At 38.7% G+C, this 19,923-nt stretch overlaps 1 protein-coding gene across 3 annotated transcripts in view; it reads left to right on the plus strand.

Moving 5' to 3' along the window:
* bcas3 (BCAS3 microtubule associated cell migration factor) overlaps positions 1–19,923 on the plus strand; it is a 272,896-nt gene that overhangs the window by 227,989 nt on the left and 24,984 nt on the right. The window lies entirely within an intron of this gene.

Consider the following 19,923-nt stretch of genomic DNA (forward strand, 5'->3'; position numbering starts at 1 on the left):
CACACAGTTTGTTATATAGATAAAAAAGTCATTATGCAAAATAAAAAACAAAAAAAGATTTTAAAGTCCCACTGTATACATATTATTTTTCTATAATAATTTGTCTGACCTGGGGAAAACAGATCCACAGAGACAGGAGCCTCTTATAACATGCGTGAAGCTCTTATGCATCTAATCTTTCCTGTTCGCGGGGTTTTATGTCAGTGCGCGGTTCACTGGTGTGAGGTGATCAGTGAAAGGTGATAAAATAACCACCTACACACAGGAGAGGCCATGGGCTGGACGTTTGGCTGTTTAGTTAAGATTTTAGGGTAATGGGAGGTTAGCACTGCATCTCAGCAGTGCTGCTGTTGCTGGGCTGTAAATGGGCGTGTCTGTGAAATGGTTTTTATTGTTGGTTAATCTGTGGACAGTGGCAGGCCCATTTCACACTGAATTCCACCCTGTGGGGCCGTGGCTAATTGGACAAATTTGCACAGCGGGGAAGGAGGCACAGAACGGCGGGAGGCTTGATATATGGACACAGGGCTGCAAAGCACAGTCGAAGCTGGCCAGTAACACACACACACACACACACACACACACACTCCTCCACCTACCATCCATAGATAGGGAGTTGTGTTCATTATGTCAGGTAAGCAAAATCCAGTTTAGATGAATGCAAAAAGTACTTATCAATCACCATACTGTTTAACATTTACAGCTCTTGACTTTGAGGTGGACATTTAGATTTACTGACATCCAAATATTGTGTGTCTTTTTTAAATTGTGGATCTTATTGAATGGCTTACAAAATTTAGTAATATTAAGAGAAGAAAATAGTAATTTATTAGGTAATGCTTTATGTTTTAAAGGTGCCTTCGAATTAAAAATTGAATTTATCTTGGCATAGTTAAATAACAAGAGTTCAGTACATGGAAATGACATACAGTGAGTCTCAAACTCCATCGTTTCCTCCTTCTTATATAAATCTAATTTGTTTAAAAGACCTCCGAAGAACAGGCGAATCTCAACATAACACTGACTGTTATGTAACAGTCGGGGTGTACGCCCCAATATTTGCATATGCCAGCCCATGTTCCCAACATTATGAAAGGCATTAGACAAGGGCAGCCAGTATTAACGTCTGGAGCAGCACAGCCGAATCATCAGACTAGGCAAGGATAATAGCAAAAAATGGCAGATGGAGCAATAATAACTGACATGATCCATGATAACATGATATTTTTAGTGATATTTGTAAACTGTCTTTCTAAATGTTTCGTTAGCATGTTGCTAATGTACTGTTAAATGTGGTTAAAGTTACCATCGGTTATTACTGTATTCACAGAGACAAGAGCCGTCGCTATTTTCATTTTTAAACACTTGCAGTCTGTATAATGCATAAACACAACTTCATTCTTTATAAATCTCTCCAACAGTGTAGCATTAGCCGTTAGCCAGGGAGCATAGCCTCAAATTCATTCAGAATCAAATATAAACAATATAACATTATACAATACTCACATAATCCGACGCATGCATGCCGCATGCATGACGAACACTTTGTAAAGATCCATTTGAGGGTTATATTAGCTGTGTAAACTTTGTTTATGCACTGTTTAAGGCAAGCGCGAGCTCTGTGGGCGGAGAGCACGAGAATTAAAGGGGCAGCAGCATAAATCGGCTCATATTTAATGATGCCCCAAAATAGGCAGTTAAAAAATGTATTAAAAAAAATCTATGGGGTATTTTGAGCTGAAACTTCACAGACAAATTCAGGGGACACCTTAGACTTATATTACATCTTGTAAAAAAACTTTCGATGGCACCTTTAAAATATATATTCTAATTGATTATTATTTGAGAGAAACATGAAATATTGTAAGAAAAAAAATCCATTTAAATATGATTTTATGTATATTTAATTTTATAAACTCTATTATATTGTAAATAAATATAATAAGAAACAATAAAATAAATGAGTACTCGATTCTGATTGGCTGGAAGGTGTGCAATAAAACCATTTACTATAAATCAGAAGTAGTTCCAAATCAATTTAAGTTTAATCACCGTTCTGTATTAATGCGCTGCTTTCATTGAAGCACACACACATCACTCACACACAGAGACCGGAGATCACGCTGCACACACACAAACAGGAGCACAGAAACTTATTGTCAGCACTGTCCAGCAACTTTTATTAATAAATTAACTTTGCTACTGAAGCGCTACATTATATTATTTAGCAAGGAGGTTAATGTCACTATTTTTGAAGTAATTAAACTCACAGCTTCATTGCTAGTGAAAGATGCAGGTAATTCACATGCACAACTTCTTTATCTCTGTGTCTGATTTAAAGTGGACAGAATGCTAGATCTAATGAGTGGTAGCTGACAAAAATAACCATCATTTTAACCCTCCCAGTCAAATTTGCTGCAAACCTCAGTGATAGTTTTAACTTTGAATTCTGGTAAATGACATATACTGTAAGTGGGGCTAGCTTGTTTTAACATCATGCATTCAAATTGTTTAATGCACAGCTAGCCATGGATTATCCCTTACATATACTGTATATATACTGTATACATAGCTGACTTATGAATAAATGGCAGACACATGTGTCAATTTATCTTGAACTTATCTTTTCATTTGTTGCTTGTAGGTTTTAGTAGCAGCAGTCTTATGTGTTTTTATCTATATTTGACTTGGCAAGAATAGCAGGCTATCAAGATCCATGATCCATTAAGGCACACTTTTTACACAGGCACTAGATCCTGCTGCCTTTCGGGATATTTGAATCAAAGAAGGTCTACTTGCAGTGACCAGAAGCTTGTGGAAAAACATGGCCTCTTAAATCACAGCAGACCCAGCCCTGGAGTGTGAAGGCCAGGGCGTAATTGTTTTTTTCTGCAAGCTTTCTGCAACCTCAAACACAGAACTGTGCTGCTGTCTTAAAAGAGCGCACGACTTCTGTTTCCTTTTTAGCAGGACTAAAATCCTGTTTTATATTCTTTTATTCACTCATGATATTTTTCTGTTCTGTTTTGTCATCTTTGAAGTTGTGAATGATGCTTTAATTACTAGTTTCACTGCTTGCAGAAGGCTGGTGGATTATGGTACAAATGAAGACATGGGAGTGGAGAACGCTGTCTCTGACGGCTGTGAAACCGAGCCCAAGTTGAAATGGGTGGTAATTGCAGCGGTCGAGCACGTGTGAAGTCAGCCCTCTGGAATTAAGATGCAAGCCGTAGGCTCCGGCTCTAATCATGACTTGGCCACGCTCCCTTCATGTGTGTGTATGTGTGCAGGTCATAAGTAACAGTTTCATCAATGGCCTGCAAGTATAAATCTTGGGCCGGAACCCACCGCAACACCAGCTGGGCTCCAACTCTCTGCTTGGTGAAAACGACATGTAGTCGTGCATCTTGACCCACATAATGGGACATTTCTACACCCAGACCACAGCTAATACAGAAAATGATAGGGGAAGGAACTCGGGGAGGCCCGGCCCAAATCTGACAGTGATTTTCTTCGGCTCACTTGTTGTTGTTGTTTTTGTTTTTCTGTCATGGCTTCAGTGCTGGCTTGGGGCTGGGCCCTGGGCTCTTTGATGTGTGAGCTGCAGGGGGAGGCAGGCCGCAGAATATCAGCCTCCCTCCGCTGTGGCAGCCGTGCATCCGTCTGCTCTTTCTCACACAGGCCGCTCGGCCTCCTCGCCTCACATTGCCTCGCTGGCCCATCTGGATTTAGTTACCTCATATTACTGTTCCAGCATGTTGCCTCATCCTTCTTTCTGTTGCTTTTTTCTCTCTTTTTCTATCTATTATTGGCCTGCTCATTCCTTTTTTGTCGCTTTTTTGTCAGTTTCTGTCACAGTCATTGACTCTCATTAATTTATATTCAGCCTCCGTTTTACCCTCTTTCTCCATTGCTGCATCTTTTTCTTCATTGTTTGTATTTCAGGCCTTTTAACTGGAATGTGTCATGTACAGAAAGAAGGAAAAAAATGACCGGGACAATCTCACAAAGAAATGGCTAAATCAAAAAAGAAACACAAAAGAAAAAAGAAAAAAATGTATTTTGTATATAAAAAAAATTTTTGGGGAAAAAATTAAATATTTTTTATTTCAAAAATAACATTTTTAGTAATTATAGAAAATATTAAATATATATATAATAATAAATAATATATAAAATTATTAATATTTCCCCAAATACTTATTTAAAAAATGTAATACAGTGGTGAAAATCATCCTGCACAGACACATTTTTTTTATATATATATATGTGTGTGTGTGTGTGTGTGTGTGTGTGTGTGTGTGTGTGTGTGTGTGTGTGTGTGTGTGTGTGTGTAAATGTGTGTGTGTATATTTTTTAATCTGTATAAATTCACTTCAGTGCATAAAGTGGTGCATGATGTATATTTAAAAATTAAAAATATATTTAAATTGTATATTTTACAAATGTACTTTTAAAATTTGAAAAACATATATTTTTCCTAAGAATAAGAGATTGTTTCACATTATATGCTACTGCGAATTAAAGTGCATTGTGCTTAAAGGGTTAGTTCACCCAAAAATGGTCAATATTTTTGTAAATAAATGGTGTAAATTGTTTTTTGTTTGTTTGTTTTTTTTATTGTGCAAACAAAGCACTTGTCACTTCATAAAAATGAGGATAAACCACTGGAGTCACATGGATTACTTTAATGATGTCTTTCCTATCGTTCTGGACCTTGCATGCATAAATTGAATTGTTCCCAATGGAGGGATAGAAAGCTCTCAGATTCCATCAAAAATATCTTCAATTGTGTTCCGAAGTTGAACGAAGATCTTTTGGGTGTGGAACAACATGAGGGTGAGTAATTAATGACAGAATTTTCATTTTTGGGTGAACTAACCCTTTAATTGTAAAAATGATGCAAAAAATATGTAATGGTCCTAAAAATAGAGATCATTGTCATTTTGGGGACTTTTTTCGTGGCATTCACTCACTTTAGTATAGTTTAGTACGTTCAGTGATTAGCATTACTGAGAATAAAGGATCTCAGCTCACATTGTGCCATCTGTCCACCTTCGCAGTGGATTATTTCAGGGTCTTTCCTCTTAAACACATCAGAGTCCCGTCTCCACGCACTCATCAGTCTCTGTGTCTCTCTGTTTGTAGTGGTGTGGCGTTGAGGCCGTGGTTAGGATGATATCAGGCTGATATAATGAGGCAGTTCCAGCTTCCCTCTCTGTTTCTCCCTCTTCCGCTCTCAGATGATGTGGTTGTGGTTTTTGTAAAGAGGTCGCTGCTTCAGACGTTAGCTCAGAGCCCATTGTCCATCAGAGAGCCTGAGCAGATGTGGCAGCTTCCAGTATTTCACCTCTTTCTCAGTACTGCTTACACAGTACAAACTGTTCCTATTCTTTCCTCTGAATCTAAAAAATATCTATTGCCTCATTTTTCCACACCCAAAACAGATGACCTTCACCCCGAAATGTTAAAAATCTAGCCCATGTGCTGATGCAGAGGAGTGCTGCTATACCTTCCTTCTCCTCTGGTGCCTGCAGCCTGGGTGGAGGAAATCTGACCGCTGCTTTGATCAGGGAAAAGCCTGGCTCTGGTGCGGGCTGCCTTGCGGTGGATCAGATCTAATTCTGACACGCCGTCAGAAGCGTGTTTTGGGGGCTGTGTTTGTATGGAGAGGAGTGTGTCTCTTTTGTGCTCTAGCTGGATCTTCAGTTAGTGAATCATTGCTCTCGTTTCAAGCTGTGGAGAAAGAGGATCCTGCCAATAAGGCATCACTCATCCAGGGCATGTGTGGTGTGAGCTGACCAGGCGATTTATGTTCTACCTCAGCAAAAACAACTGTTCCATTTGCATCTTATTTCATATTGTTCCTAGCTTGTCTAGTGCTGATGCAGACCACATTTTTGTTTTTCACAATCACAATCATTTCACACGTGTATTAAAGGATTAGTTCACTTTAAAATGAAAATTACCCCAAGATTTACTCACCCTCAAGCCATCCTAGGTGTATATGACTTTCTTCTTTCTGATGAACACAATTGGAGTTATATTAATAAATATCCTGATGCATCAAAGTTTTATAATGGCACTGAACAGGACCAATGAGTTTGAAGATGAAGCAATGCATCTGTGTAAGAAGAATATCCATATTTAACAAGTTATGAAGTAAAATATCTAGCTTCCGCCAGACCGCCTACTGTATTCAACTTACGAAGAAAGTGTAATGCTTCTCGCAGTTCAAAAAGCTTATGCTACATCCTACGCTTCTGTATTCAAATTATAAAAAAAGCTTAACTGACACGACATCATTCATTCATTCATTCATTCTCTGATGCAGAAATAGGCTTAGTTTTCAATTAAATCTTTGCTTTATCTGACATTACTGGTTCCTGATTCAAAATTAGCAGTTTTTTGGGTGCAGTAAGACTACAGACGCTGTTTTTGGTAACTTCTGTTCACAAATTTGGAACATTATTTGACATTAGTATGGTTCCTCTTTGCCTCTGAAGATTGTTCTGTGAGCACCGATTGGAAGACCTTCCAGGTCTTTGACGTTTGTTAACCTCATTTGCTCACTCATGTCGCAAAGTGAAAAATTACACAGTGAGTATGTCTCATCTTGTCTCATTGTTGAAGAATTCCCAGTTGTGCTCAGTTCTCTTGGCTCTTGCAGCATCCACAGCACCACCGCTGCTGCTTGGGCTGTTCTCAAATCAGATTAACCATCTCCATTTTCCACCCGGTGCAAGGGCCTCGTTTCTGCACTCAGTCACCCCCTCAAAAAAATCAATGAGGTCTTTCATTTATTATTCTTCTCCATCTGGAACTATTTTATCATTGATAGGTGCATTGTATGCTTTTGTGAATATGCAGTTCTTCCAAAAACAATATTTGTTTATTTGTTTATGCACCTTTTGTGATGAAAAGCACTGGCAGAAGTGATGATAAATGAAGTATGTGGGAGAACTGGGGCATCAGATACAACTTTGATGCGAATTTAAATGTTATCTATTGGAAGTTTCACATATTAGTGGCAATAGACTTTTGTCTGAACCAAACGTCCCACCATCGTTTGTTAAAATGTAGCTTTAGTTTACTGGCGTTTTTGAGGATTACGTAGATAATAGGTGTTTAACAGTAGGTGGGATGGTGTGACACTATGTTGAGGGGGGTCAGTCAACTGTAAGGGTCACAGAAAGAGACTGACCCTGCTCTGCAGACTCCTGTCCTCCTGTGTTTGGCTTGGCCTGGTCCAGGGCAGATCGATGATCTGTAAAGTGGATTTGTTATTGCCTTGTTTGCTTTGGCAGGTCTTGAAAGCGTCCGGCTGATTACAGTCCCAGATGTCATTGCACACATTACCGCTCAGCGTTACTCCTTCTAAAGGCCGTTTTCTTTTTTCGTCCTTTCAGGCTGCCTTGCTTCCGACATTTTATTTGCATTCATACATGTCTGTGCACACTTGGCTGCTTAACCAGTTTAACCATTCAGGTTTTCTTTCAAAAATATCTAATTTTAATTTGCTTAGCATTGATTTTGTTGCAAGTCCTTGACTCTTTGTAGCTCAGGGTGAGTCTCTTTATTGTTTGAGTATTTTCAGATTCAGATACATAATTTTAGATGATGTACTTTCCTTTAATTTAGTAATGGACTTTTATGAAGATACATTTCTGTCTTATATCTTCATGTCACATTCTATAGGTAAAAGACAGGTTTAATTGACCATAATGTCAGCTGTATCACTGGCAAGTGGATTAGACTAGCTTTTAGTGTAAACTTAGTCACAAGCCTCCAATTTTTTATTAAAACTATTTATTAAAAATATTTCAAATTTAATTAATTTACATGATTAATATAATTATGTATATTCATTGTTCTAAAATGATCAATCTGTTCAGTTATTGCCCTGACATAAAAGGATTTTCTTTCTTTATTTTTTTATCCTTCATCCAACTTTTTATTAGTGATTTGAAACTGATTTTCTGTCAGAATCAGAACATTGTCTTCAAATTGCAACATGTTACAAATCGTTGGTAATTTATGATTGTTTATATACATCAATTACTATAATTATATCTGTGTTTTTGCTCAAAAGTTGTTACACATATTTTAAACAGTAGTCCATAATTAGTTCTAAGTGAAGCTGCCATAGAAAATGTCAAGCATGCTAACTAGGTTCACTTGTATGTGTATGTGTGTGTGTATGTTTATTGTGACTGGTTATGTTACAGAATCCTGTCCGTCCTGACCATAAACACGCTGCATAAATCTTCTCTTCAGTTAGCAGCTTTCAAAATGTCAAGGAGATCTGCTTGTATTCAGCACAAATGTATTTCTGTCAGTGAGGTTCTTTACAGTTTTAGTTATCCTAAATAATAGTTGGATTTTTAGATAACCCATCTTGCTAGAGACCCTGGACTCCCAAATGAGGAGATTTGAGACAAGTTGGTGAAGGCCAGTTTGTCCGGTTGGAACGGTGTGCTATGGCTTGGATAAGCAGCTTTGAGGGCTGAAAGGAGAGAATGAGTAAAGTCCCAGGTGGACGGCTGGATTTGGCTGCAATCATCATCAGATGCTCTTGAGTGGCCCGCAACTCACAGTCCTAAACTCACAGACTGATGAGACTTTACTTCCCTCTTCTGTCTCTCCAATAAGATTACTTCCACTTAAGAGGGTTTAAACTTGACGGTGGAGAGGAAATATAATGGTGACCGCACAGTCTGTGTAATAACCCGAAAACGCTCAGATTAAAGACACATTAGGCTGTGATTTCTCATTATCAAATGGGATTGTGACAGATTGCACCATGTCCAACTGAAAATCCTCTCTGCCTACTCTTTTTGCTGCCGAAGTGGGCCATGACCTCTGCCTGGACCCTGGGGATGGCAGGCTGGCTGCTGGGTCGATCGTTTGGCAGTACGGGTGGTGCTTTCCCTGTATGGCCCTCGAGTCTGGAGATCAGGGCTGTTATTACTGCAAGGAGGCTCTGGTTCACTCTGCCACATCAGAACGTGGCGGTCCAGTGCTCGCCTCCGCTAAACCTATAATTGAACATTCGGCACGGTGCAGGAAGTGTTTGTAAGTGATTATAAGCAATATGTTTCTCTAAATTAGGCCTTTAATTAGCTCCACAGCTTGTTTTTCTGCTTCAATTGCAACAGTTTTTTTAAGTCCGTTTTTGTTAAGAATAGTAAGGGGAAAGTTCTGGCCCTTTGAATAACAATGATAAGAGGGTTTGTATCGCTTGGCCGTCCAATGAAAGAGAAAAGTGAGACCGCTTCACTCACAGGCAAATGTCAACAGCTGCCTTTAAACTCATGCTCATCACTTTTAAACAGTCATTGGCTACGTTTACATGCACCAATTTTCGTCAGTCCGAATGAATTGAACCCGGGTTACTTGCTGTAGCGTCAACAGACAATGATCATGTATCGATGTCAATCTATTTATTATAACTATTAGGTTCAGCTTCTTTTATTTAAATTAATATTATACGTGCTGTGAGGATAATAAAAGATTAGGCTATTAGCTATCTTTGAAAATGTCTTAAATTTTTTAGGTCTATTATACAATGAATTATAGGCCTATAATTAAAATTATTAAGAGTATAGGCTATAATATTTTCTACCACTGAAATCAATGAAAATTAAGCGCAACTTTACTTCAAGCACCGACTTTAAAAAAACAACCTGTTTAACACGAAATACTATTACTATTACTATTATTTGTTTCACTAGCCTATATGTACGGCCATAAGAGAAATAATGGAATAAATTAAGACAGTTATATAGTGTTATCAGCATATTATGTTGAAATTTGTCTCTTAGAGAATATGCTCCGTTAAAGGTCCCGTTTTTCGTGTTTTTTTGAAGCTTTGATTGTGTTTATAGTGTGCAATACAACGTGTTCATGTTTCGCGTGTAAAAAAACACAGTATTTTTCACATAATTTACTTATCTGTATACCGCTGTTTCCACTGTCATAAAAACGGGCTGATGACTTCCTTGTTCTATGAAGTCCCTCCTTCAGAAATACGTAACGAGTTCTGATTGTGCCAGCGGTTCCTGTGTTGTGATTCGTCAGCAGCTTAGCGAACCTTGCCCGGAAAGGTCACGCCTCTTACCATAACGTGGAGATGCACGCGCTCAGTGTTATTGTAAACATGTCTTTAATTTTACCCTATCAATTTGAGCCGGAATCAGACCCGGTGATTGGACTACGGGATAAAAAAAAAATAACAGCGTTTCGACGACATGGCGACAAACACACTCTACAAACGCAACTCTTGTGTATTCCTGTGGGCGGAGGTTAGTCAAAAAACTGTTTTAGTGACGTCATTAAAGAAGGAAGTAGAGGGATGTAGTCCAAACTGGCCGTTCGATGTAGGCGACTTCTGTTAAATAAAATATCTCGCTTGGCATTGAACTTTGAGCTTTAAAATTTTACAGATTTTATTTATACTCTAACAACAACATTACACACTAACTAAAGTTTGAAACATGGGATCACGAAGAACGGGACCTTTAATGCAGCGTCAGACAGCTCTGTCACTTTTTACTTTCAATTTCTGTAGTGAATACTGATCAAGGTTGAGGCTTTTTCACCGGCATAACTCTTGCGCAAAGTTTGCACGTTGTTTCATGTGTGGTATCCATTGGCTCCCCTTCTTGTTTTAAAATGGAAAGATTTCCAATATTATGATGAAGGGATACAGCTACACCACTGCCTGTTGGCATACATCTTTACAACTAAAGACGTGAACGGGAACATAATGCTTTTCAACATGGCACTGCGCATGTGCCCCAGAGACTTCTGAATACGATTGAGAAAGTAGTCGGATTCAAGCGTTTACATGTTATTCTTTTGCTGTTGGATCGGATTAGAAAACGAATAAACCACCCCTTTCAATCCGATCGAAATTTCATTCGGATCGAGCTCAATCGGCTCGATTAAGGTGTCTACGTGAACGTTTTTCAATCCGACTGAGCCGTCGATCCGATTACAAATGGATTATTTGGGTGCATGTAAACGTAGCCATTCAAAACCAGTTAAAGGGATAGTTCACCCAAAATGAAAATTCTGTCATCATGCACTCACCCTCAAGTTGTTCCAAACATGTATGAATTTTTTTCAAAAGAACAAAAGAAGATATTTTGAAGAATGTCAGTAACCGAGCCCATTGAATTACATAGTATTTTTTTCCATACTGTGGAAATCAGTGGAGCCCATATTCTTCAAAACATCTTCTTTTGTGATAAGAAGAAGAAAGAAGTTTATTAACTAACCTAACTGTAGATTGTTTACTGTTCAACAACATGTACAAGTCAGCTGATAAGCAGTCACATGTGTTCATTAGCTATTTCATCATGGCTTAACGAGTTAGTTTTAAGAGCTGGAGCTACAGTATCAGTTTTATAAATACAATGTATACAGATCTTTCCAAACATTATCTGATTTAACCTTGTAGAGCACCACTGCTCTGTCATCGAAAAGGAGAATCCATGGTCCTCAGACCTGGTGGCCAATCAGGCCATTGTTCCAGTCAGGTGTAACAGTGGCTCCAATCAATCAGATCACTTTCTCCCATAGTGCGGCCTCTGTGGTGCACATCACCGGTCTGATAGATAATGCCTTCTGACAAGGCCAGGGCCCTGTGGACGTGTCTGTGCGATGGGGGAACTCTACAGCGCTAACCTCCCATCTCACAGCCAGCTGAGACCTCTGTCCTCTGCACGTCTTCACTCTCCCTCTCTCTCACTTTCTCTAGTTTTCTCTCCTCCCCCAGTGGTGGACATGAGACAAATTGTTGGCCGTGCGATCCTAACTTAGTTAGCCGGACAAACGCAGGAATCACCGTCGCCATGTCTGTCTGAGCGTCCTTCCTCATTACAAATGAGATCACGAAGCCCCCAGAGTGCCCTGAGCATGACTTCTCATTTCTGCTCACATGAGAATATCTAAATAACGTGCTGCTATTTATTCTTCGTGCACTAAAGCAACAGTAAACAGAATGCAGTGCGAGTTTATGTTTATGCGTTTATGCTGGGTCATTTCCTGACTGAAAGTGTGAACTATCAAGACCCTCGGAAATGCAAGCACTGTAAATAAATGCTGACAGAGAGAGAGAGATGTTTGTCTTCAGTTTGGACGTGTTGCATGAATGGAAATACTTGGCTTTAAAAAGTATTTGGACATTTAAGTCAGTTAAAATGTGTGAATTTCATTGCATTGTATAACAAAATATTAAACCAAGTGACAATCATTTTAAATAAAGAGCACAAACACACTTTAAACACAAGATGTATACTTCACAAGGAGAAGTTTGTGAGGTTACAATACATATATTGTTTAAATTTAAGACTTCATACTTCCACTAAAAATCATTTTGAGACCTGCTGGTTAAGAGTATCAAATTTGTTATTATAATTTTTTTTTAAAGAAGACACTTTGTTGGATATCTTATTCAAATTTCTACATTATCCAATTTGGAGTCCAAAAGACTCCAAATACTTTCTGGGGTGACTGTACACTTTTATAAACAAATCTCAGACTCTGTCTGGACATAGGGACAATAAAATACTAAATGAAAAATATAATTAAAATACTAGTACAGATAAACTGTTAATTTTCATGTAATGGCTTTTAATCCATAAATGACCAGTATTAAAATGATATATAATTTTTTTCTGAATACATTTAAAATCTAAAATCAATCCTTTTAAATGCTACAAATCACAAAGTGTAATCCATAGCGGGTTTATGTAGAAAATACATTTTTTATTGCAAAGTCCTTTGTTTTTATGTCCTGGACATGTTCCTGTAGTCAGACCAGATGTAACAGGAATGTTACATTTCAAATTTATTGCATGAACCTACGTAATGCACACTGTATTTTGTCCTTGTGTGCATCTTCATTGCTCTGAGGTATTAGAAGTATGTGTGTGTGAGACTGACAGAGAGAGTGAGTACAGGTGTGTGTTTGTGTTATGTGGGGATTAAGGCCATGTCCATCCGTCAACTGCGGGCTGGCAGTCTCAGGCGGTGCGTGGGCTCGGGTTTCCGCCGGCAACAGCGGTCTGATGGATGGGGTCTGCTGGGATGGGCGGTATTGTGATTAATGTGGATACTCACCCCTAGCGCCAGATTTTACGCGTCTCTCATAGATCTGAGACACACGTTCACATCCACACACACTTTGACAACACGCTGTCTGTCTATCTGTTGTTTTTTTCTTTTGATAGTTTTTCATCCGTCGTTCAATAGTTTGTTTAATAATTTGTTCATACAATCATTCCGCCTATACACCTTCAAGGGTAAGTCCATCCAAAAAAGACATTTCTATCATTAAATACTCACCCTCAAGACCTTTGTTCGTCTTCAGAACACAAATTAAGATATTTTTGATGAAATCTGAGAGGTTTTTTTTATCTTCCATAGAAAGCAACAAAATACCACATTCAAGGTCCAGAGAAGTTGTAAAGACATTGTTAAAATAGTCCACGTGACTACAGTGGTTCAACCTTAATGTTATGAAGCGACGAGAATACTTTTTGTGCGCAAAAACGATACAAAAATAACGATTTGTTCCACAATTTTTCCTCTTCCTTGTCATTCTCCTACGCAGTTGACGCAGTGCAGAGCTTCCGTCTTTTTTTATTTGTTTTTGCGCACAAAAAGTATTCTCGTCGCATCATAACATTAAGGTTGAACCACTGTAGTCACGTGGACTATTTTAACAATGTCTTTACTACTTCTCTGGACCTTGAATATGGTAATTTCGTTGCTTTCAATGAGAGATAAAAAAAATCGGATTTCAGCAAAAATATCTTAATTTGTGTTCCAAAGATGAACGAAGGTCTTGTGGGTTTGGAACAACATGAGGGTGAGTAAGTAATGACAGAAATTTTTAAAATATTTTTTTCTACAAATTCACCTTTGTCAATCCTTTGTCTTCACAAGCTTTGAAAGTTAAAATTAAAGTTGAATGTCAGCTCATTATAATTTTACCTCGTTACATATTCAAATTGCCATTCTGCAGTCTGTTTAATTAAATTTAGTAAAATTGAGACATTCTTAGTTCATTTCCAAATGGTGCACAATCCTGGTGTGTGCAGTTGGTGATTTTTATAAGTAGTTGTTTTATGAAATGCTGAGTTGGAACAATTCATTTTACAAGTCTGTGCACATCCAATATTGCAATTTGCCAGCTGTCATTACCTACAATCTTTTGCCATGCACAACCATGCTGAAGGTTGTTGAGAAGATCAGCTTAAATTTAAGTAACTGTTGCTTTGACTAAGGTTTGATTGTATTTTGAGCGAGGATTGTTGAATCACCCCTGGCATCATGTTTTGTTCTCGATTCGGTGCAGCCCCGTAGGGTTTGGCTCTGGCGAGCACGGGAGGGGCTCGATACGTTCCAGCCTGTCAGAGAAATGAATGCACTCAAGTAGCTGTGAAACACATTAGCTTCTCAGCATAAACAAGACGTCTGCCTCATTAAGTTACAGCGTAATACAATACTCTTCCATATCAATTAGGCGTCCCTGCCACTTTGGCTTGTGGAAAACGGCTTCTCGCTCATTCGCTCTCCATCATTAGGCCACGTTCTGTTTACACGGACTCCATCCGTTTCATTTATTAGAAAAGCATCGGGACACACCTAATATGTGATTGCTGTTTAACCGAGAAGCATATATTACGCTAATGTGCCGCACTCTGGCGCGAGTGGTGAAAGACTCAACCATTCAACGCTCGGATGTGTGTATGTAGTGTGTTTGCGTGCATATGTGTGTGAACCCTGCCGATCATGGGAGTGCGCTCTCTCGCCCGAGCTGTCAGAGAGCGAGCCGGTTTGTCAGCAAACACACCCTGCAGGGTCTGCTCTGCGTCAAGCGTATCATTCTCCTTTAATCATTGCTGGGGCCACAGCACTCTTCATTATTAACGTGGTCCCGTGGCCCCCAATTCGAAGTAAAGGAACGAGAAAGGAGAAACTCACAGCAGTGTTGTCCCAAGCGAGGTCGCCCTCGTTTATTTCCCGGACAGCAAGCGAGAACCGCAGAGGCTGGAGCGGCTATGGCGTTTGCTAATGCTGACGTTTGATGTTGAGTTATGGGGTTCTGAGGGCTTCTGAGAGCAACTAATGAGAAGAGTGGCTTGAACTTGGAAATGGAGGTGGATGGGACGAGTTCAGCAGCCCCACTTCTGCCGGGAATCGCTCTTATGGAAGGTAAATGTGAAGTGGACACTATATAAACCATTGAGTTTGATACTGATGATACCCTCACCAGTCACAACATTACCCCTATTGCTTTAATCTTCAATGCAATGGATTCTTTCTACATTAGCAAGACACACAGCACCTGTGTACTCAATATCACATGTGGGCTTGTGAAAGCTGCTGTTTGTTTTTGTAATCTGACATTGGTTTAAACACACATGTCCACACTCAGTAGTGACATATTCATTTTATGTATACTTGAAAATATATACTTCAGGGTATTGATTTCTAGTGTTGTATCTCAGGCCTTTACATGTGGCATTTTACCCAGATATTTTACATTCACTCCAATACATTTCCACTGTCATCAGATGGAGAAGAATGAATTCACTAGGTTTCAAATGTTTTATTCCTGTGAAGGCAACTCTGAATTTTCAGCATCATTACTCCAGTCTTCAGTGTCACATGAACCTTCAGAAATAAGTCTAATATGCTGATTTGGTGCTCAAGAAACATTTCTTAGGATTATGATTATCAATGTTGAAAACAGTACTTCACAGACCTGTCACCAACAATGCAAGTTAATACCAGATGTACTGGCTTGAGTTTTTGGCTTCCTGTTTCTGCACCCTCTCTATCCCATCTCTCAGCTGAATGAATAGGTGTTTTGAAACCATACATAATTAAAGGAGGAGAATACAAAGGGCAGAGCATATGAATACATAAAGACGTAGGCTTCTCTTAATCTATTAAAGGTGTTTAGGAGCCCAGGCAAGATTTTCTAATCCAGATGGGCTCAATGGGTGCATTCTGATCCAGCGCTATGATCATTTCACAGCCCTTTTGTGAAGACAACAGGTCATCATAACTCTTAGCGGCATTATCACGGATTTAACCCTGATTTTTTTTTGATCCCCCTCCTGCAGGAAGAGCCGTTTCACACCCATGGAATGAATAAGCTGTTTTTATGAATAGGAGACACAAAGTCTCTGAATACACTTTCACACTGACAATTTAAGGAGCTGCAGCCGGTGCCACACACGACGCGTTGCTCTCTTCGCTATTAAAGGTTTAAGGCTAATTGTCAGACGGCGCTCTGTTTGCCTAAGTTTGCCGACCTGGCTTTCGAGCGGGGCGGAAAGTGCCATGGCTTGAGTGAGCCGGAATCCATTGTGTGAAAGAGAGCGTAAAAGCTCGGCGAGGGTATTGATGGGATTACTCACACTCTCGCAGCTAAAGAGCGAGAGTGAAAAGAGAGAGCGAGGGAGTAAATGATTTAAAAGGCAGTGTAATGTAATGAGGAAGGGGGCCTTGGAGGTGCGGGAAAGACTTCCTTATGGCCATCTATCTGACTGCTAATCCTCTGAGCTTACATCTACATTAACACTCACACATCGCTGCTAAACACTTCTGGCAGCTTTTGGGTCTGTATCGCTCTAGCTGTGGTGCGCTCATCTGCAGCACTGTCAGTCTGGCTTTTAGGAGCCGTTGATGCTGTGTGTTTCTGTATACCGGTGGCACTTTAAAATGGTCTCTGATTGAGAGCCAGTGAAAGCAGGATACACACTGAGGAGCTGGAAGGCATGGAAATAAAGCCGGCATGAGTGCCCAGTGTCACTCTTATCTGGAGAGTTGGATGGCTTGATCTCTTCGAAGAGGACACTCACTCGAGCAAGGCCATAATCAGCTGATAATAAAATTTACTTGAATAACCACAGGCCTCGACTGCACTCTGGCCATCATGCTACACTCAAAAAAAAAAAAAAAAAAAAAGCCTTTTCTAAAGATTTTCACATTTCAATTAATAGTAAAATTCCATCAAATTCAATTGAATAATCCTTACATATTATTAGGGTTGCCCCCTAATAGTTGACTAACCATTAGTCAAGGCTTAATCGACCAAAATCTCATTAGATGCTTAGTCGCAGGAAAAAAATCCACATGAAGTGGTGAAGTCAGATCGTTAACAGCCTGTCTATGTGGTAAATACAATACGTTAGGCAGGACTTCCAAATGCTCGCCTGTCTTTCATCGACCTCAAATATGGCTTATCATCTGAAACATGTAAGTAGTAGCAACTTTACATTGCCGCTGGCTTTAGCATTAACCTAGAAAAATGTGCGCTATTTAAGAGTTTGTGCGGAGTGTGAAAGCTGAATAGTAGCGCGCTTACTGCATTACAGCTATGGAGGCGCCAGTGCTATCACTTGCACTTAAAATACTCCGTCATTTTTGGTCATACAGATAAGAGTAATACATCTTTTGAATGTGTGAAGAGTCTACTTTTATTTGTGTGCACGCACAATAACAACAAAACATCGTGCTTTTGTAAAATAATGAAAGCAAACAAGGTGTGCTTTCTGCCGTCTCTGTGAGCCAAAAAAAAAAAAAAAGAGAGAGAAAAGAAACAAAACTTCATGTAAACTTGCCTTACAGACATGAAAAATATATCTATAGAAAGTGAAATGTCTACCTTTAAATGAACCAATTCAATATTGTCAGGTTATATAACCCATATGAAACTTGCATATAGGTGTGTATATGTATATATACATACATACTATTAAACATTTTATTTTCAGTAAAAGTCAGCTCGTGGTCAGATCATGGTTAGTGCACATGTTCCAACACATAGAGTGTGTAGATCATGTGGGCTCTTCCTGTTTCTGATCCACCTCTCTCTCCCTATCATTTCCTGTCCTCCGTCTACCCTCTTCTAAATAAAAGTGGCAAAAGGCCAAAAAAGGTGGAGGTCTTCTCGGCAGGGGCAGTTCAAGCAGATGCCTTCTTGGACAAATGACAGCCCGTGATTTACACACTGTCCATTTTCCACCAGAAGGCTGTTTGTTTTTAGATACAAGTGAGCAACATTACACAAGTCTAACACACTTTCCTGGGGATAATTGCTTGTTAGCTCAATTTCACTTATGGCCCCTTAATAAAACCTAATTGAATTAGTCCCACCTTTGCTGTTCTTTTAGGTGTTTACGCTCCTCTGGTGCCCCTTGTAGCCCAGAAACAGGATAATGTGTGTCCCCCTCATGCCTAAGTAAACCTGCCGTAACTCAAGGCTGTCAAGGTGAATGTTCTCTGTACTGAATAAAGAAAATCTCAAAAATGAGATAAGTAGTCCTGCGGTCACCAACATCTAGGAGACCACTAACAAACATGGGTTTTATGATGATTAAAAACATAAATAAATAAATAAATAAAAAATTATCCTGCCGGTTAAATGTTAACATAATGTCCTCATACCTCAGTGGTTCAGACAGGATTTCCAAATGAAGATCTACATAGGTCGTCTCAGGCCTTTTGTCTCACCCAGAACCTGCGGCAGACTTTTTGAATTGAATTGAATTTGAATTGGTGAGGCTGAGCTCTGACGGGTGTGAATAATGTGGAATGTGGGCTGTGGCGGCTGTCAGCCATTCTGATGAAGAGATCTTCCCTATTGGTGAGAATGAACTTCTGACCCCACATCCTCTGTGCCGTTCCCCTTCAGCTGTTGGACTGCTTTAAAATAACACTCATAGAGATGTACTCTCCAGCCTCCCAAAATCATTTAAAAGTGTCTTATGTGACTTTCAATAGTTTGATGACCCTGACCGTGACCGTGCTTTGGTCAGGTGTTTTATCTATCTTCTGAACAGGTTGCTGACCAGTAAGCTGAGGCATCAAAGTTTGGGGGTTAATACGATTTTTTTTTTTTTTTTTAGCATAATCATTTTAACAAGCAAGGACACAACAAATTGATCAAAAGTGACAGTAAAGACATTAATAATGAAAATGACATTAAAATTATGAGATGAAACGGAAAAGGCTCTCGTGATGACATATATTGCATAGTTCAAAAGTTTGGGGATAGTAATTTTTTTATTATTAGTAGTAGTACTTTTTATTTAGCAAGGACACATTAAATTGATCAAAAGTGACAGTTAAGACATTTTTTCATAAGATATATTTTTCACATCTAATTGCCATTCTTTTGAACTTTCTAATCATCAAAGAATCATGATTTCCAAAAAAAAAAAATATATATATATATATATATTTTTTTTTTTTTTTTTTTTTTGAAATATACTTAATTAAATATAATTAAGCAGCAGAAAATCTTTTCAGCAATGATAATAAGAAATGTTTCTTGAGCACCAAATCAGCATATTAGAATGATTTAGAAGGGTCATGTGACACTGAAGACTGGAGTAATGATGCTGAAAATCCAGATTTGCAAACACAGGAATAAATTACATTTTAAAATATGCTGAAATAGAAAACTATAATATATTTCACAATATTGTTTTTTTTTACTATAATTTGATCAAATAAATGCAGCCTTGGTGACAAACCATAAAAAAAAAAAAAAATCCTACTGACCCCAAACTTTTGAAAAAAAATATATATCAATTTTAAATGTTTTTTAAGCGAATGTCTGTTTTTTAAGTTACTTTATTTTTTCATTTATTTCATTATTTATTTATTTATTTATTTATTTGATTTTATTTAAAATTAATTTCTATACTTGTATTTGGCATTGTGAAATCAAAACCATATAAAAGACCAAAGTGCTGTAGTATGTAGTATGTTCATATGTGCTGTAGCATCTTGGAGACATGCAGAGCCGTTGGTTGTAGCAGCGTTTGCGGTGGCCACTCCCACTCATCCTGCAGGAAGTTGCTTTGATGGCAGGCCTGTTGACTCTGGTGA

The sequence above is a fragment of the Megalobrama amblycephala genome, linkage group LG16, assembly GCF_018812025.1.
Source record: "Megalobrama amblycephala isolate DHTTF-2021 linkage group LG16, ASM1881202v1, whole genome shotgun sequence".
Taxonomy (NCBI): domain Eukaryota; kingdom Metazoa; phylum Chordata; class Actinopteri; order Cypriniformes; family Xenocyprididae; genus Megalobrama; species Megalobrama amblycephala.